The sequence below is a fragment of the Cryptomeria japonica genome, chromosome 1, assembly GCF_030272615.1.
Source record: "Cryptomeria japonica chromosome 1, Sugi_1.0, whole genome shotgun sequence".
In the NCBI taxonomy this organism is placed as follows: Eukaryota; Viridiplantae; Streptophyta; class Pinopsida; order Cupressales; family Cupressaceae; genus Cryptomeria; species Cryptomeria japonica.
This window is the reverse complement of record NC_081405.1, coordinates 427871253-427890920: the sequence shown is the minus strand read 5'-3', so window position 1 is coordinate 427890920 and position 19668 is coordinate 427871253.

Here is a 19668-nt window from a genome sequence, read left to right as displayed (position 1 = left end):
GGACTTGGGTAGATGTGAGGAATTTAAAATTGGAAGAAATGGTAATGAGGATTAGCTAGCCTAAACCACTAACTAATTAATCATTAATTAATGATTATAGTGGGATTGTTTGTAGGAATCAAGGGTATTTGTTAATTAAAAATTAATTAACCAATTTGATTTAGAGGAATATTTGGCTCATGGACTAAGGTGGGATTTCATTTATTAAAATCAATCATACATTTGGGAGGAAAAGGGAACACAATTAATTATATTAAATAGGGGCATAATTAATTAAGTATAATTTAAATAATTATTTTGGGAGGATAAAGGGGCTAACATAGTTAATAAAATTAATCATGTTATAAAAGACAATTAATTAAATAAATTCAATTAATTTTTTGGGTGTCTACAATGAACATCTCAAAGAATTTGATGATTCACTAAAGGACCAAACACTATCCAGTATCTTTTTCTAAGGGAGAAAGTTGCAAATAAGGAAGTCAAAATGGAATGTGTATCCATTAAGGATCAGATTGCAAATAAATTTCTCAAAGATTTGTTCACAACCTCAGTTTGCCCATCTGTTTGAGGATGGTAGGCAAAAGTGAAAGTTAAATTAGTCCCTAGCTTCCTCCACAAGTTTCTCCAAAAATGGCCAATGTGATAAACTTATAAGGCACTGAGAGGGGGGGATGAATCAATGCAAGCAAAAACAACAACACAAATCTGATCACCACTTTTATCAATTTGAAACTTTACAGGCATGCAAGGAAAATAACCACATAGGATAACACCCAATAAAATATGCAACTCATAACACAATGTATTTCACGTGGAAACCCAAATGGGAAAAACCATAATGGGAATTAGTACCCACAAGATCAACTATTTGCAGAATAGGGATCTGACCAGTTAAGGCCTTACAACTGCTTTGTTAGGAGAACACCTCGTTAGGAGTGTCTTAGCCTAGTTAAGAGCTATTACAATAAGGCCTATTAGGAGCTACCCATAAATGGGATTTAAACAACACAAGTTAATGTGTGACCCTATTAAGGGATTTAAACCTTCGGACCTATCAGGATCCTACCGCACCCTGTTAAGAGTGACCTTGTTAGAGGATTTTATCTTGTTGCAATTGTTAGGGAATAACAAGTGATTAATTTGTTGTTAGCACCTTTGTACCTTATTAGATCCACTTCGGATTTGCTTCTAACACCGACTAAACATCAATATAGAGCTTCACCTTTCACTGCACAATCACATTCATACTTCGGATCTCATGTCTCATACAACATCACACAATATACTCATTTTTATAAACAACTTTGCTAAGTCGACTAAGTACCTTTGGGATGATTTCCTAGGTTCAATGTATCTAGTCAATCTTGCACATTATGCTTTTCTCATGTCGGCCACAAACAACTTAACTCAAAAATAAAACATTGAGTCTATCGGTTTACCGATCTTGGTAACTCTTGCTCTAGTAGTTAATTGTTCTTCATGATTGACTACTCTTCTCATCATAACTTGCTCATCCTTTTGAGTCTGTCAATGCGGTTCAAGTCATAGACTCCTGCCGATGTCATATACATGTGTTTCAAACTGCAACACTTAGCTCTTCACCGATCTTCTGTACCAGTCACTTGAACATAACTCTATCACTGTTTACCGATTCACTGTTTAATTGCTTCCTCTACTGGTTAGGCTTTACCGGCTGGACAAAAATACTTAGATGACTGAAAAAACATGGTTGCAATCAATGACAACATAATACAAGTCATAAATCAACCTCTTACAACAAAATCATCATCAATCCAACAATCTCCCCCTTTGGCATTGATGGCAACACTTAGGAAAAAAATTTTGTCTATGTCACATTACAAAAATTATGACTCATGACTCAGAAATCAAAACTCCCCCTTAGCAATTGCATCTTGTTTCAAAATTTTAACTGATCAATATACTACCCCCCCTTTGACAGCAATAACAAAGGTAAGCAAATACATGTGAAACAAAATGAATACAATAGACCAAAATTTGTATTACCGATGCAAATTGTATAAGAGTCAACAGGTTAGATATTACATTTTTGAAAAAATATCAAAATTAATCTTCAAAGCTTGCAAGTCATTATCCCATGTTGCCAAAAGCAAGGATGTGATCTCAATATGTGTCTAGATCTTGTATGAAATTTCCTCCATGAAATCTAGAGTGCTCATCTCCGATGTCAACAATATTGCCTATGTTTCCTTGTAGCCTCTCTACAAAATTTGTAACTTGGGAACTATATGTGTCTATAACTCTTGTAGAGTTGTAGTCCTCTTAACCTTTTATGCCTCATATGACTTCAAATTATGTTGTACACTTACTATAGAATAGCCAAAATTTGTAGCTAAATCATTTAGAGGATCAAATTATTCACTCATAACCTTTATTGCCTGTTGTTCTACCTTTATCTTCTTCCTTATATCATCAAGAAATAATGAAAAATTACAAATTATAGATATAATTTTACCTCCGGTCTTTAGTTCATCTTTTATCCATTCCATATTGTCACTAAGACCTACCCTGTCCCTGTCAATTTCCTTGATCAAAATTGCAATCCTTCTCTTCTCATATTCCTTCGCAGCATTCTTGATTGCAGCTTCTTCCAAGCGACGATGTAACCAAATGTTCCAGTTTGTCAATAGGTGTAGGAAGACTGTCAATATCAGTCTCTGGTAATATACTAGAAAGTATATCTATTGCACTTTGAGTATTTTGTGCTTCTTTTCTCTGAGCCTTCATAATCTTCTTTTGTGCCTTAGATTGCATGGCATATGCAATCTCCATCAACTCAGTAGGACTCAAGATATCCATGTTGATTGGTCCTTGTATGCTCACAGTGTCATCTTCCTCATCTTTATCAATTAGCTTCTTTGATGTAAGTTACCGAGAGGTCACTTTATTTTCTTTCTCTTCCTTCTATTTTTCTTCCTCCTTCTCATATTCCTTTTCTTTCTCTTCAGCTTTCTCCTCTTCCTTCTACTTGTCCTTCACCAGTGGTGCAGTGGTTTGCACATCATCTTTCAGTGGTGCTTATGCTTTTGTCTTGCCTGGTTGCTCAGTGGGTTGTACATTTTATGTTTTCTCATTCACCGATTGCTCTATCATTTCTTCATCTTGTTGTTGAGCCTTCTCTGCATCTTCTTTACCTATACCGTTGATTCACTTCCGATAATACTGTCTCATCATCACGAATAATGATTGTTTCTTGCTCGATTTGTGTATCAACTATTGTGTTAGTAAAAATAATCTCATCTCGTATGATTTCATCAATATTCACATTGTCAAGGATATCTTCTCCCTTTAATCTCTTTGGTTTCTCTTTTTCATGAATAAGTCCTAAAAACTTCTTCAAAATCTCCTTAGTCTCATCTTGTACCAACTAGGATTCTCCAACAAGTAATCTTGTAAGCCTTTTCTTTGATCTAAAGAATAGTTTTGAATTCAAAATGATATTTTCCAATTCCTCCTTTCAATCTTCTGGTTGTAAACTTACAAGATCAAATTCAATAATCTCCCTGTCTTGTTTTATTGCAGATTGTCATCTTGCATCTAATTTACTATACAAATAATTTGGCATTTTCCCTTGCAATTCAATTAGAGCTTTACTGAACTTATTCATTAACAAAACTACTGCATCTTCAATTTGCCTTTGTTCTTCTTCACTAAATTTGTCATAAAGTTTATTCAAAGTAGCTAATATACCATACTCCTTAATGTGTAACACAAATTTTTCAATGGAGTAAGTTTAGTTACCGCTTTCTTAAATGGTTTTACATTATATTCTCCAACAACCTTTGATTTCTTACCACTGGCTCTCATCTCTTTCTTTTCTCCTTCACATTTTGTTTCTTCTTCATCTATAGTTCTCTATGCTTGCTCCTTCTTCCTCTTACCGGTGACTATCGGTGCTTTAGGTGCAGGGGGGCTGATTTCTTTCCCCTTCCTCTTGAATTGAATTTTAGAAGGTTTCTCCTTAGCAGTTGTACTTCTTGTTTGTCTACCAGTACTGGTACCGGTTTGGGCACTAGAGGATTCAGTAGCCTTGTTTGCTTCAAATTTAGCTCTAGCCTCAACAATCACCTCTTTAGTAAATCCCTGTGAAACAACAAATTCTTCCACCTCTTTTCTGACATTCTTTGCAATGACTGGTCTCGAAAGCTTAGAATGCACCTCAATAAATTTCTCCTTATATGTTCTAAACCTTGTTGCATTAGGGTCTATCAGTTGAGCTAGGAGATGATCATCATAAGAAATGAGTAAATCAACTTCAACTTCATAACCCATCAACATCACCCATGATGTCCTAGGTTCTATTGCCTCCATTTGACAAGTGTCAGTATCAACCATGAAATAGATAGAATCTTCATACCTCTTAACAACTTGTTCCAGTATCCTCTCTCTTTCATGCATCCTCTTCTGAAAATCTTTAAAGTATCCCCACATGACCTTATCAAATTTATTATTGATCATGTTGATTTTGTTCTTGATTTGTAACATTGTCAGTGTACCTTCTGACCATTGTATATCGCCGATACTAGGAAAGGAGTTATGGAAATAGAAGAACAAACCTATGACCAACTGTCCAAACTTTAATTTATGCCTTTAATCCTTCTTATTTGATTCAAGGTTCAGTACCAACTGGGTTCTCAAGGCTTCTGAAAGATCATAGTCTGCATTGTCCTTCAACATCCGGTAGGCAGTATGAATCGCAGCTCCGAGAATACTATTTGTTCTGCTAGAATGATAAATCCTATAACTGATCACCATAGATGAACAATTTTATTTATTGACATAGCACGTCCATCCCATTTAGACTTTGTTAGTTTAGTTACATCATTCTTAGAGATTGACCTCAGCACATGAACTTCACCAATTGCACACAATTCGGTGACAACATGAATAGCTTCCTTTGTAATCTTATGCGGTCAATCAAGCCATATAAACTGATCAAGTATTATGCTCAACACATACCTGATATGGCCTTCTTCGAATTCATCAAGAAAATTCAAAGCATGATGAAAACCCTTATCAACAACCCTTTGGAATTGATCCTTCAAAACACCTTGTTTGTCACACATTGTTCGAAATTGGTTGAAGATAGCAAGTGTTCCCAAATATTTCGATTTGCAATGAATGTAGGATCTAACATCTTCAACATGAAACACACCATATGGTACACTGGATAGGGCTCCAACAGGACCAGTTTCAATTAACTTGAGTGGATGCCTCTTCAATTTTGGTAGAGGCCTTTCAGTTATATCAACAAAGTGTGGTGTATCCATCTCAAAATATCAAACACAAATACAAATTCTAGATAAATACCTTTTCCTCCTTCGCAGCTAGGGTTTCTGCACTTTCCGATTTGAGTGCAATTCACTGATTCTCAAATCCACAAATCTTCTCAATCTGCCATTAATCTTCATCAATGTAGCAATCAAAAGCTCTTCTCTACTTCAGTCGCTCTCCAAATGCTTTCAAAAATTCAAGGTAACAAAGAAACTAAAAAACATCCTTTTATTTACCTTTTACCAACAACATTTTATGCTATACCCGGTTGAACAAACCCTAAACTTCATTCAACCCTAAAACTCACTACCGGTTCCCATATCACATAAAACCTATCGGTTTGATCACAAAATCACTTTAAAACATCATAAAGCATCACAATATGAAAATTTATCTTACTACACAATCATCCAGGGGGTTCATAAATAGATCTGACAATAGGTTCTCCCTAAGCTTTATAACAGCTTAGTTTACCGGTGATGTATTCTCCACATTAGGTGAAGAATTAGAATCTTTTGATAGTTTCTCCTCACTTTTATTTCTCTAGATCTTGTTCATCTCTTCTCTGGTTTCCTCCACATCAACCTTCTTCTTACCTTTCTGGTCAGCAGATTGATTAACCGATTGGTTCATTCTTGCTCTGCAAAACTTTGCAAGGTGTCCCAGATGCTCCCCAGGGTCTAGCATTGCCTCTACCAATTCTTCTCCGACAATTCATAGCAACATGTCTAAAGTTGTGACAAATTGAACAAGTCACATTCTATCTATACTCCATCTCATAAGGACTAGACCGGTTCACATAAGGTCTCTGCCAAGTAGGGTTTCTCTGGTTATTGAAAGATCTCTGTCATTCACCATTAGGTCTCTGATTCATGTAAGGTCTTTGAATGGTTTCTCCAGACCTGCACTCAGCAGCTTTATGCTGATACTTGTTGTAAGTGTAACAATAGCCATTAAAATTTCTTGGCTTATAACCCTCATAAGCATTAGGTCTATAAACATCAAATGAACTAGATCTGCTTCTACAAACATTAGTAGTATGACCTGGCTTATGATAATTAAAGCATACTAGTTTGTAGGGTTTCTTACCAGTGTTCTTTGTTTTATGTGCATATTTACCTTCATGCATGATGTCCTTAGTACTGAAAGGCTCTCCTTTCTCACAGGGTGTGTATCCCAAGCCATGTGTATCTCCATTTTGCCTTTGTGACTAAATCTTCTCATCAAGCATAGTAGAGCTCTTGTTGTATTTAGCTAGGATCTCATTAGCATCAATCAACTCCTTAGTAAGATCTTCATTCTTCTTCATAAGAATCTCTCTAAGAGATATAGCCATGTCCAGATCAGTCTGAATTTCTTCTTTTAGCCAATGAAGCTTTATACTTGGTCCTTAACTCACCTAGGGCTTCTTTGGATTCTGCAAGCCAGTTAGAAAGCTCTTCATAACTCATATCCCACATGATAACCTTACGGATACTTCCCAAGTGGTTAAGCCTTAAAGTAATTAGGCTCTGATACCAACTGATGAACTTATAAGGCACTAAGAGGGGGGGAGGGGTGAATCAATACAAGTAAAAACAACAACACAAATCTGATCACCACTTTTATCAATTTGAAACTTAACAAGCATGCAAGGTAAATAACCACATAAGCTAAAACCCAATAAAACATACATCTCATAACACAATGTTTTTCACATGGAAACCCAAATGGGAAAAACCACTGTGGGAATTAGTACCCACAAGATCAACTATCTGCAGAATAGGGATCTGACCAATTAAGGTCTTACAACTACTCTGTTAGGAGCACAACTAGTTAAGAGAATCTTAGCCCAGTTAAGAGGCATTACAATAAGGCCTATTAGGACCAGCCCTGTTAGGAGCTACCCAGAAATGGGGTTCAAACAACACAAGTTAATGTGTGAACCTGTTAAGGGATTTAAACCTTCGGACCTATGAGGATCCTATCGCACCTTGTTAGGAGTGACCTTGTTAGAGGATTTTATCTTGCTACAACTGTTAGGGAACAATAAGTGATTGATCTGTTGTTAGAACCTCTATGCCTGATTAGATCCACTTTAGATCTACTTCTAACACCGACTAAACATCAATACAAAGCTTCACATTTCACCTCACAATCACAATCACACTTCGGATCTCATATCTCATACAAGATCATACAATATACTCCTTTTTATAAACAGCTCGGCTAAGTCGGCTAAGAACCTTTGGAATAATATCCTAGGTTCAATGTATCTAGTCAATCTTGCACATTATGCTTTCCTCATGTCATCCACAAACAACTTAACTCAAAAATAAAACATTAAGTCTACCGATTTACCGATCTTGGTAACTCTTGCTCTACCAGTTAACTGTTCTTCATGATTGACTGCTCTGCTCATCATAACTCGCTTATCCTATTAAATTTTCCGATGTGATTCAAGTCATACACTCTTGTTGATGTCATGAACATGTTTTTTAAACCGCAACACTTAACTCTTCACCGATCTTCTGTATCGGTCACTGGAACATAGTTCTATCACTATTTACCAGTTCACTATTTAACTGCTTCCTCCACCAGTTAGGCTTTACCGGTTTGACTAAAAGATAGATGACTGACAACATGGTTTCCATCAATGACAACACAATACAAGTCATCAATCAACCTCTTACACAAAAATCATCATCAAGCCAACACAATGAACTTGGGATCTCTGTCTGATACTATAGACAATGGCAAGCCATGAATTCTTACTATCTCTCTACAGAACAAATGTGCAATATGAGAGGCATCATTAGTTGTCTTGCATGCAATGAAATGTGTCATCTTACTAAACCTATCCACTACTACATTAACACTATCAAACCCCCTTGAAGTCCTTGGTAGTCCCAACATAAAATCCATACTTATTGACTCTCATGGTCTGCTTGGTATGGGTAAAGGTTGATACAAATTGGCATTGGAACTTGAGCCCTTAGGCCTTTGACATATCATACAACTATCAACAAACTTTTTCACATCCAAGTGCATCTTTGGCCAATAGTAAAACCGCATGACCTGTTCCAAAGTTTTATCACAACCAAAATGTCCCTCTAAAGTACCACAATGTTTTTCTTTCACCAAGTTCTCCCTCATTGAGCATTTAGGTACACACAACTGGGCCCCCCTTGAAGAGTAACTTGTCTTGTATCACAAAATCCTCATAGTCTTTATGAAACGAACCTTGAAATTGTTGGCATACATTAAAAGCATCACTGAAATTTGCATCAATAGCATACATACCTCTAAAATTATTTATTCCCACACTTTGGAGTTGCACTCCTTGTACTAGTCCTGCTCTCCTACTCAATACATCAGCTACTTTGTTGGCTTGACCTTTCTTATGTTTGATGGTGAATGTATAAGCCTGAAGATATTCTACCCATTTCATGTTTCTATGTCTTAATTTCTCTTGGTTGTTAAGAAAACTCAAAGCATGATTATCAGTGTATACTATAAACTCCTTAGCTAGAAGGTAATGTCTCCATTTTTTAAGTGCTTGGACCATGGCATAAAGCTCCAAATAATATGATGAATATTTCTTTCTGGCTTCATTTAGTTTTTCACTAAAGAATGCAATTGGTTTTCCTTCCTGACTTAATACTGCCCCTATTGGAAACCCACTGGGTGAACTCACAATACCGGTTCCCACTTTTTGACCAATTTTGACACTTAGATGAATATTTTGAAAAAAACCTTCACTTTATGACACCTATAAATTTTAAACCGTTAAGAATTTGAAGATGATATAAACTAGTGATTTTTAACATCTTGTTTGTAGATTCTAAATATATTTTTTGCAAATTTTTTTGAATAAAATTTTATTTATTTTTCCATCTCCCTCAAAAAGTAGTTGTTTATAGCAAACAACATTTTTTAAGAGTGATGTGTATCCCGAAACGCATAATTTTTTTTCTATAAATGATGAAAACTTAATTCTTTTGAATTTTGGTTTGTAACATCAATACCCAAGGCATGTACTTGGTTTGATAGTGATATGTTGAATATTTTTTATTTTATTAAGTTTTGAAGTTTGACTAATTATAATTTGGATATAGGTGTACGTTTGAACACATAAGTTCTATATATATCAAAATTCAATTTTCTTTTTTTTGTTAGAAAGAAAACACCAATACCTAGTGCATAGATATTTTTCAGAATTTTTTGAATTAGTTTACTATTTTTCCCAATGCATTGAACAAAGAAGTTCATGTTCGGTGAAAAACCTACATTCATAAGAAATAAAATAAAAATATATTAATGAAATTAAATTTATTAAAATTTATACTATTTGGAAAGCTTATAATAAGGACTAAATACTTTTTTAAAAAAACTTTTAAATGAATTAATTTGACCCCCCAAAAGCTAATGTAAAATTGGTTTTTTATCAGCACTTGATAGATGCAAAGGAGACTCCATTGCAAGTATGATTTAGAAGTAGAGAGGTTCTATCCAAGAAATTTTGATCTAAGAGCCTTTGATTTAACTCTCTTCAATTAATTACTTCAAATGGGACCTCTTAAAGCTTAAATCATTATATTTTTTTTAAAATGTATGATTTCAGCAAAAATCAGGACGTACCAAAAAGTGGGAACCAACTTTGTGAATTCACCCCACTAGCATCACACTCAATAGTAAAGACTTTGCCAAAATTAGGAAGTGTAAGGATTGGTTGTTGTGATACCTTTTTCTTCAAGAATTCAAAACTTTGATTTGCTTCCTTTGTCCATTGAAACTTGGTCTTTTTCTCCCCCTTAATGGTGTCAATCATTGGTGCAACAATATGACTAAAATTTCTGATGAATTTCCGGTAAAAACTTGATAAACCATGCAAACCCTTGACTTCTCTAACTATCCTAGGTGTAGGCCAATTCATTATCGCTTCCACTTTGGTGGGATCCATCTTCAAAGTTCCTTGAGAGATCACAAATCCTAAATAGACAAGTTCCTCTTTCATCCACACACACTTCTTGAGGTTGATCATTAGCCTTTCCTCATTCAATCTCCTTAACACCTTGTTCAAGTGTTCCAAGTGTTCTTCTTTTGTCTTCTTGTAGACTAAAATCTCATCCAGGTATACTAATACAAACTTTTTGATAAAATCCCACAAGACCTCATTCATGAGTCTCATAAATGTACTAGGGGCATTAGATAACCTAAAGGGCATCACTAATCACTCATAGATGCCTTCATTGGTTTTGAATGTTGTTTTCCACTCATCACCTTCTTTTGCTCTTATCTAATGATAACCACTCCTTAAATCTATCTTTGAAAAGTACCTTGCACCTGCTAGGCTTTCCATGAGGTCTTCTATCTGAGGTATAGGAAATCTATACCTAATTGTGATTTTGTTTATAGCCCTAGAGTCCATGCAAATTCTCCACTTCCCATCCTTTTTAGGTGCCAAAACAGTTGGCATAGCACAAGGATTTAGGCTCTTTCTTACTAAACCTTTATCCAACAACTCCTGCACCTAATTTTTGATCTCCTCATTTTGTTGAGGTGTCATTTTATATGTTGCCTTATTGGGGAGACTTCCTCCAGATATTAAGTCAATGTGATGACTTACATCCCAGACTGGAAGCAAAGCATTTGGCAACTCCTCCACTACTATAATTTCATACTTGTCAAGTAGACCCTACACTTCACTTGGGACTTCTTCATTGTCACTAGTTGCAGTATTGTAGATTGGTTTAGCTACAATGGAATATCCACATCCTTCCTCCTCAAGGTCCTTCAAAAAATCCTTCTCCTTCACCACCATGACACTAGCTTCTTCATGGGCTGCACCTGTATACACCTAAAAATGGTCTGAAGATAATTAATTAAATAAGCAATTATTTAATTAATCTCTCCTCCCCAATTTAATTAAATTCACTAAGCAATTTGATTAAATCTCTCATTCATCTACTTATTAATAAATCTAAGGACTTATTAAATAGGTTCATTTCACTCCTTTAATTAATTAATTGCCCCCATCAAAATCATTTCTTCTACTCCTAATTAATTAAAACAAATCAATCATGAGTTGTTGAGATTAATTAGCCATTTTCCTTATATTTGAATTTCTAAATTCAAATTCTCCTAACTTCTACCACTCCTAAACCTAACCATTCCTAAACCTAACCCATTCTTCCTACTACCATGTCCCCTTTCATCCAACATCTTCTAGAACCTTTGTGACACTTGTTACTAAGTGTTCCCTTTAATCCAACCCCCTTTGCCAACCTCCTCCAATTTAACCATTGATATCTTCAGATCAATCTCAACCATTGATTCATGCCAAATCACCCCTATCCTTGGACAATCCTATAAATAGACCTCATTTTGAGCAATATGGATCCCATCTCATTCATAGCTTAAGCATTGTTACTATAGGCATCTAGCTTCTAGTTTATCATTTCTTAGCAATGTTATCATGCTCATTTTAGCTTAATTGCCTCTTCATTCTAGTTCATTTTCTAGATCAATCCATGCATTCATATAGCTTAATCATTTTATTCTTGCTAAGATCATGCATTTTTAGCATTCAAATCCTCCATCTAAGTGTAGTCAAGTCACTGGAATTTACATAATAAGGTCTGAGAGAAAAATTCATACTCGCATTTACTAGGAGGCAATAAGTCGATTAGCTATGGTTTTGTCTTTCTTTGATTTAAATCTTCTAACCATGCTTGTAATGATTTATTGAGTGCATTGTGGTTGCAGGTACAGGTACACCACACAAATACATGACATTTTGGCGCCCACCGTGGGGGGCCGAAATCATCATTTTCAGCCTCCCAAGCTTCCTCAAACTTCATCTCTACCGGATCAGAATCAGACTATCGTACGAGTTGCCTTTTTGGCTCGTACGAACTTCCTTTTAGTCTCATACGATACCTCATCTTGACTCATACTAGGTATAATCCTGACTAGTACGAGATTTTAAACTGCAAATTCTTGTCTCGTACTATGTTGATCCTCTGTCGTACGAGTTTATTTTCACTGTCGTACGATAGCTAAATCCTTTTCGTACGAGTTTCTGCTTTGAAAATTGTTTACTCATTTTAGGTTGATTATGTCTCGTATGAGTCTATTTTTCTCTCTATGCGAAGTTTAATCCTCTGTCGTGCTAACTACAAATTTGTGTCGTACAAGTCTCTGGTTCTGTGATTTTTTGAAAAAACTACAAATTAGAAATTTCAAATTTGTCTATAAGTCAGTAATCTATGTTTTTGAAGGCTTTCTAGTCATTTTTAGCCATGCCCTTTGAAAATTTCATCTAGAACTCTTGGAGACCTTTCCAACGAGGTAAATGGCTTGTAATTTTGAGACCTGAGCAGAAAGTTATGCCTATTTGAAGTTAGGCTAAAATTTCATATAATTTTTCTGAAAATTTCATAGTTCGGATCACTAATGCTAATCTTGTTATGTCTATGAGATGTTTGCAGCCTAAATCTTTTATGCAAGACACTTGTCAAAGATACGCTTGTCAAAGACAAAATTCAAAACAATGCCTACTAATGAGTTTTTGCAGGTTGCCTAAGGATTCAGCAAAAAAACTTTGTGTATTCTTTAAGATTTTTAGGCACATTTCAATTTGGGCTTAAAGAAATGAACTATCATGTCTTATGTGTCTTTGATGATAGGCAAGTATTCTCTCACCTTTCTTAGGTGATCAAAAAGCTAGACTCATCTTTTTGCTTTCATTAGTGCATCTCTTTAGCAGGCCTGCCCTCTCGAGGAGTTATTTACTCTTAGCCCTTAAGGTCGGTGAGAGGAGAACGACCTAAGTGGGAACGGCTAATGCCAAGTAATCCAACCCACTATAAAATAAATGTGTTTTTGATGAAAATCAAAGCAATGGCAGTGCTGGGGAATAGCTCTCCTCCATACCTTCGGGTATATCAAACCTTGGTTTTCAAGGCTGGGAGACCTCTTAATTGAGTTTATACCCTGACGTGCCAAACGGATCCCTTACTAGTGCCGGTTAAAATAGAAGCTACCCGATTCACCTCCAAAAGGGTGATAATCTTTGTGCAAGAGAGATAGTAACTCTCCCAAGACACTTGCCATATCGTGCCCCCATTAGCATTTGGAGTCGGATAATACGGCATTGAGAATCCATTGTGTGAGACTCAGCAGTCATATTCTAATTAGCTATTGGGTGTGTACCTAAGTCAACAGCAAAGGTTTTCATTCTCAGCCAACTTCCTTAGGGTTTAGATTGATTGAGAGTCATGTATCACATCGTGTGTTTGCTATGTATTCATCCCTAAATTGCAAAATCAAACACTTAAAACTGAAAAACCAAAGTAAAACATCAAAATTCAGTGACCAAAACTCAAACAAGCAAGCACTTTTTATAACTGCTCAAATACCTGTCGTACGAGTCAAGAGTCTCTGTCATATTGCTTGATCTTCTGTCGTACGAGTCAAGGTTCTATGTTATACAAAACACTACTTTTCACATGAAGTCACTAGTTTTTTCATTATGTTTTGTATCTTGTGTCATCCTAAGTTGAATCTGTCGTACGAAACTCTGCATCTATTAGTCCAAGGCTATGTCCTGCATGCCTGTTTCAGATTTATCATTTCTGCCTAATCAATTTGTAGTAAGCATAAACACCTGTTATCTGTTAATCTGTGCTTAGATTGTCTACTTGATTTTCTTGGTCAAGTTATCATCCGTCAAAATCAAACTTTAGAAAATATACACCTCAAGATTTTCAAGTGCTCACCCCCAACAAGTTCAAGATCTAAACATCTCAAAGTGCATTATCACCCTCTTTGATAAACTGATCACTCAAACATAGTTTCTCATCAGGATCAATCATCCTTTATCATGAAACTGAAACATTTGGTCAGGATAATCTCATCCCACATCGTAGGATATATCATTCCTACTGGACCTGGTTCATATCAATCATCATCATTGTACTCCTAAACCGAAGATCAAAAAACTTGCAAACTTTTAAACACTTGAATCCTCTTTTAGTGTCATATCACTCTATTACCTTGAAATTGACTATTGATCACTTACCCAAAACAACCTTTTGGACAATCAAATCCTAAAGAAAATAACACATGTGTATGCCCATTCTAACTAGAGCTTAGAGATGAAAGATCGCAGAGACGGAAATCAAAACATTGGAAACAAACATAACAAGGGAACATGAAAATGAAGTACAAGTCGAAGAATAAATAATAGAAAAAAACATCATAGACATCAAGAAAGATCCCCAATTCGACAAATTTATGCAGAAATTGTTGGAAGAAGAAAAAGAAAAATACTTTCTAATGCTAGCCAAATATGGTGCTACACTTCCCTAAGATTTTGATGTGAATAAACAAACACAAAAGAAAAGTGACCCTCCCCCTAATAACGAACAACATGAGGACATCTTTGGTATCAAAATGAATAACATGTCAATCCTCTATAATTGATTCTCACCAACCCTACCCCCAAACAACCCAGGGGGACCCAAAACTCTCCAACGCCCCCACCCTACCATCACCAACCAAGGCGAACCACCAATAGTCATCTCTTTTCAATGACCCTCCCTACTTGAGGGCAGCGGGGTCCACCCAGCCATGTTACTATAGAATAGAATAAATAGAATATAATACAATAGAGAATAGAATAGAAAGATTCGAGAAAGAACCCACATACCCCAGGTTAAGCCTCCCACCGCCCTGTATAATAATAGGGCACTTTTTCTATGGACCGAACCACAACCTCTATTCCCACCCACCTGCAACAAACCCAATCCACTCTACTGCCTAACTCCCAATCAACTGCACTGCCTCACTAGTTGTTGTTTAATAGAATTGGAGAATCTCGTCATCACTCCGTCAAGAACAATAGGGCGTATTAGCCACCACTCTTAGCTGGTGTTGCATCGACTATAGATGTCGGACACTATGTTGGTGCCGCTAATATATGGATATATGTGGCTGGGAATGGTAGATAGGCGGTCCGATCAAGCGATGAAAGTAGGTCGATCGCTCGATGTTGTGTTTATTATCTCATTCCACCCCCGGTTTAGCCTGAGAAGGTCTTGATGCTGAAGGCTGAGGTCTCATACCAGCCATCAACTGCTAAAGGATCTGATGAAATGAAGCCAATCGGCGAGACTTGTGGAGTAAGAGTTGCATGCTGCCGACAGTAGGTGCTGCCAGTAATCCATCCGGACACCCTCAATCAACGAAACCTCAATTCAGGCCTGCCCCCGGCCCTAGCCTTCAACAGAGACTCCCTGGTCAAATTCTTCACCGCCCCTGTTCTGTGAGTGCAACGCTCAGCACATTTATATCTGATAGAATGGCTGCATCTCTCTTAGCTATGGCAAGTATCACCGGCTCGACTCGACCGCTGGAATCTCCTTGCCGCTCTGCGGCCTCCTTCGATTAGATCGATCACCTGTTTCACCAGCATGATCGACTTCTTGCCCCTCCTAAGCCTCCCGGAGACCCGCTATTTCCCCCTGAAGGATATAGAGGGATAGGGCGTTTCTTGGATTCGGGCCACCTAAGAATTAATAGGGCCCCCTACTATAGATAGGCGACCACTGGGCCATCTGGGCAAGGAAGGAGATTGATGCAGTCGTGCCCCACCACCAAGATAGTACTATATACACCCACCCTGCAGACTATGCCCCCCACCCCCCCTTGAGAATAGTAATCTACTGGGCAATGATATAGAACCCTCTTCTTAATTGTGGGAGGCCCCTACAATAATATACCGGGTAACTATAGTTTCCCACCCAACTTATCGGGCCCCTACCATAGAATTTGAGGGGCGGCAACCCCTACAATTAGAATAGTTCTAAATGCCGACTAAACTAAACTATATTGAAATAGTTGCAGCCGGAATTCTATATTAATTTGGATCAAAAGTATGGCTCGCCCCTTAGATTGATTAGTTCTGCCCGGTTTATATTCTCATGCCCGCCATAGAATAGTAGGGGCCCCGGCATAAACCATTGAGCCTTAATGGCATCAACCTGCCTCCCTCTACCCCTACCCCTACCAATAGAATAGCCTAACCGAGAACAACAACTATGATGAACAACAACTATGATGGGGGTGGACATGTTACGTATATAATCTTGCTATCACTCTAGCAGGCTACCATGCCCATCCTCATTTCTTAGGCACCAGGGAGTTAGCCGGGAGGAAGGGAGTTGGTTATCAGCAGGAACCAGCATTAAGTCACGAGTTTGCCTTCTCGAAGCAATAATTTGAAAAGGCTACATTACCTAAAGCAACGGACCCTATATCTATATCTCAGGAGCAGGTTCACCCCCCTACCCTGGAAGCAAAGGTGGCTATAGCATGGGCTTCAGTCCAAGAGTAGCAGATCGAACAGTAGCCGCCATAGAATAGTAGGGGTTCACCTTCCCCTCCCTTCGTTCACCTACATTATACACTCCTCCAGCCGTTCCCACCCCGTAGGTAGGGGTAGTAAGGTTAGGTTCTCTTCTAGGAGGGATTTGTTAATGAATGACCTCAGGCACTCTTTTCTAGATTCATAGGCGATTCTAGGATGAGTGTCTAGCTCCGTAGACTGACAAAGTGACCGAACTTTCCTAGAATAGTAGGGGCCCTAAGAAACCATCTCTCCATTGATCATTGAACTCGCTACATATGACTATGCCCTACTATTCTATGGGGACCTGCCTCCCTCCCCCTAAGGAACCCACCCCAGCACTTTCTCAAAAGTCTGGCTCCGTATACTGGAAAAGTGACCTGGGAAACAACGGCTATATAGAGATAGGCTATGGTGCCTACCTCAAAATTCTATGGGGAGGGAGTGACCGTAGTAACAAGAATGATAGGTGATAGGCAATTGATTGTTGGCCCTACCTACCATAAACTATTTGCCGGGGCTATGGTAGTTGATTCTATATGTCCTATATAATGGTAGGGGGGTGGGATGAAAAGCAATAGTTTGAATTTATCAGCCTACCACATAAGGGAATAGGAGGGGCCATTTATCACCCTGCTACCATAATGAACTACCCGACACTATAGCTATCGAGTCCCCCCCCACCCTGCATGCAAGGGGCTATAGCCCTATTGAACCCCCCCCCCCCACCTAAATTCAAAGCTATTCCACCCGTCTCCTCCCACTGCACCGGGCCCCACCCCAACCTCCTACGGGGCCTCCCACCCCTTGCCGAATAGTAGTTCTCTACCGACTAGCCTATAGAGTGGGGCGGGGCCAACTATAGCTACCATAGCCCTACTATTATATTATTCCCCTCCCGGGCGGGCCGACACATTCTTTCTTGTTTTGGTTGCCTGGCCCCTACAATTATAGAGGAGAAGTTGTACCTTCCCACAGAGTGATATAGAGATAGGGCACCCGAGGTTCAATTTGCCCTATCCTTCAACTACTATCTATGGAAGGGAGGCAATAATCTGAAGGGGGGAATTTTTAGGCCAATTCTGAGGGAGGGAAGGTTGGAGTTCTGGCCAACTCGACTGAAGCGGGTACCTAACTCAACGAGCCCTAGGCAATAGAGGATAGATGGAAGGGGTCCGTTCAACTATGAGCAGGAATAGATAAAGATGTGAGAAAGGAGATAGGATAGTGGGGAGATATCACTGAAGGCCCGAATGGTCTGGTTGCCCTCTATAGTTGCTAGGCTAGTTGCCCATAGAATAGTAGGGCTTCTGGAGCTAGATTAGTTGAACTGGACAGCCCTTATTCTATAAAAAGGGAAACTAGTTGGACAATCAAGAAAGAATGGATTACTCACCGATGGGTCCTGCCTGAACTGAACACGGAATAGTTCACCGCCTGAACTGCCTGCTTATAGAAGTAGGGCTAATGGGTGAAAGGAGATGGTTATTCGATGAGAACCTGGAGGCTATAGATTGTGCCATCCTAACTAGTTATCCAGTCCAGGGTATAGCAGAAGCCCTAAAATTCTATGGGCAACCTATCAATCACAAACAAAATATCGAGGTTTGAAGGATAACCCTTAGAATAGTAGGGGCCTCCCACCCACCCCAATCTATAGCCTCCCACCCACCCCGGTCCACCCATGGCTATAATCCACCCACCCACAACTTGGATGAACTTGGGATCCGGGTGGATCCTCTAGTTTTTCTAGACCCAACTAACTGGAATTTCATCTAATAAAATGGAAGAATTATAAATCTCCAAGATAATACATAAGAATACTGCAAATAGGGCCATTGCAATGGCCATAAAAGGAGTAGTTCCCTATCCAGGAGAAACTTTACCAGATTCTGTATTAAGTGGTTTTAAATAATCTCCTACAGTAGTTCGTATTGGTCCGGTTTTGGAAGTATCATCAATGGTCTGTGTAGCCATAAAAATAATAGTATTGGTTGAGATCTAATTAACTTTGTATACTATTATGTATATATACATACATAGGATTACCTACCAATGGAAACTGCAACCTTAGTCGCTATCTCCATATCTTGTTTACTTGTTAGCTTTACTAGTTATGCCCTATACACCGCCTTTGGGCAACCTTCTGAACAACTTCGAGATCCTTTTGAAGAGCACAAGGACTAGTTGAAAAAAAATGACCTTCCCGATCGGGAAGGTCATTTTCTCTTTTTTTATTATAAGTAAGAAGGAGGATTAGAAAAATAGAAAATTATTTCCCCCCTCTATCCGGAACTTTGGGGGGTTCTCGGAAGAAAATAGCGAAAAAAATTATCCCTAAGGTCGAAACCAAAAGGAATGTATAAACCAATGCTTCCATAGATTCGATCGTAGTTTATAATTAATAGAGATGGGATTCAAATAGTATTATACAACCATCAACTAGAACCCAAAAAGAATGAAATTTTGTCACCAACATAGGGGAAGAATAAAGGGAATATCTTCTCGAGGTAATCGCATTTGTTTTGGTAGATTTTCTCTTCAAGCATTGGAACCTGTTTGGATCACATCTGGGAAAATAGAAGTAGGACGACGAGCAATTACTCGCTATGCCCGTCGCGGCATAAAAATATGGATACGTATATTTCCTGACAAACCTATTAGAACGAGACCTGCAGAAATACGTATGGGTTCGGGGAAAGCCAAGGGATCTCTAGAATATTGGGTATCCGTGGTCAAACCAGGTCGAATACTTTATGAAATAAGACATAAGCAATGAAGAGACTTACATCCCCAAAAGAGATGAAGTGGAAATTTTGAATAACATTCAATTTGATGAGAATACAAGAAGGACTAGGGATGAAACAAGACGAGATCCGGATCCTACTAGAACACAAAATCATGGTCATGCAAGAATAAATCATGTCGATAATCCTATCATGACTCTTACACAACAACTG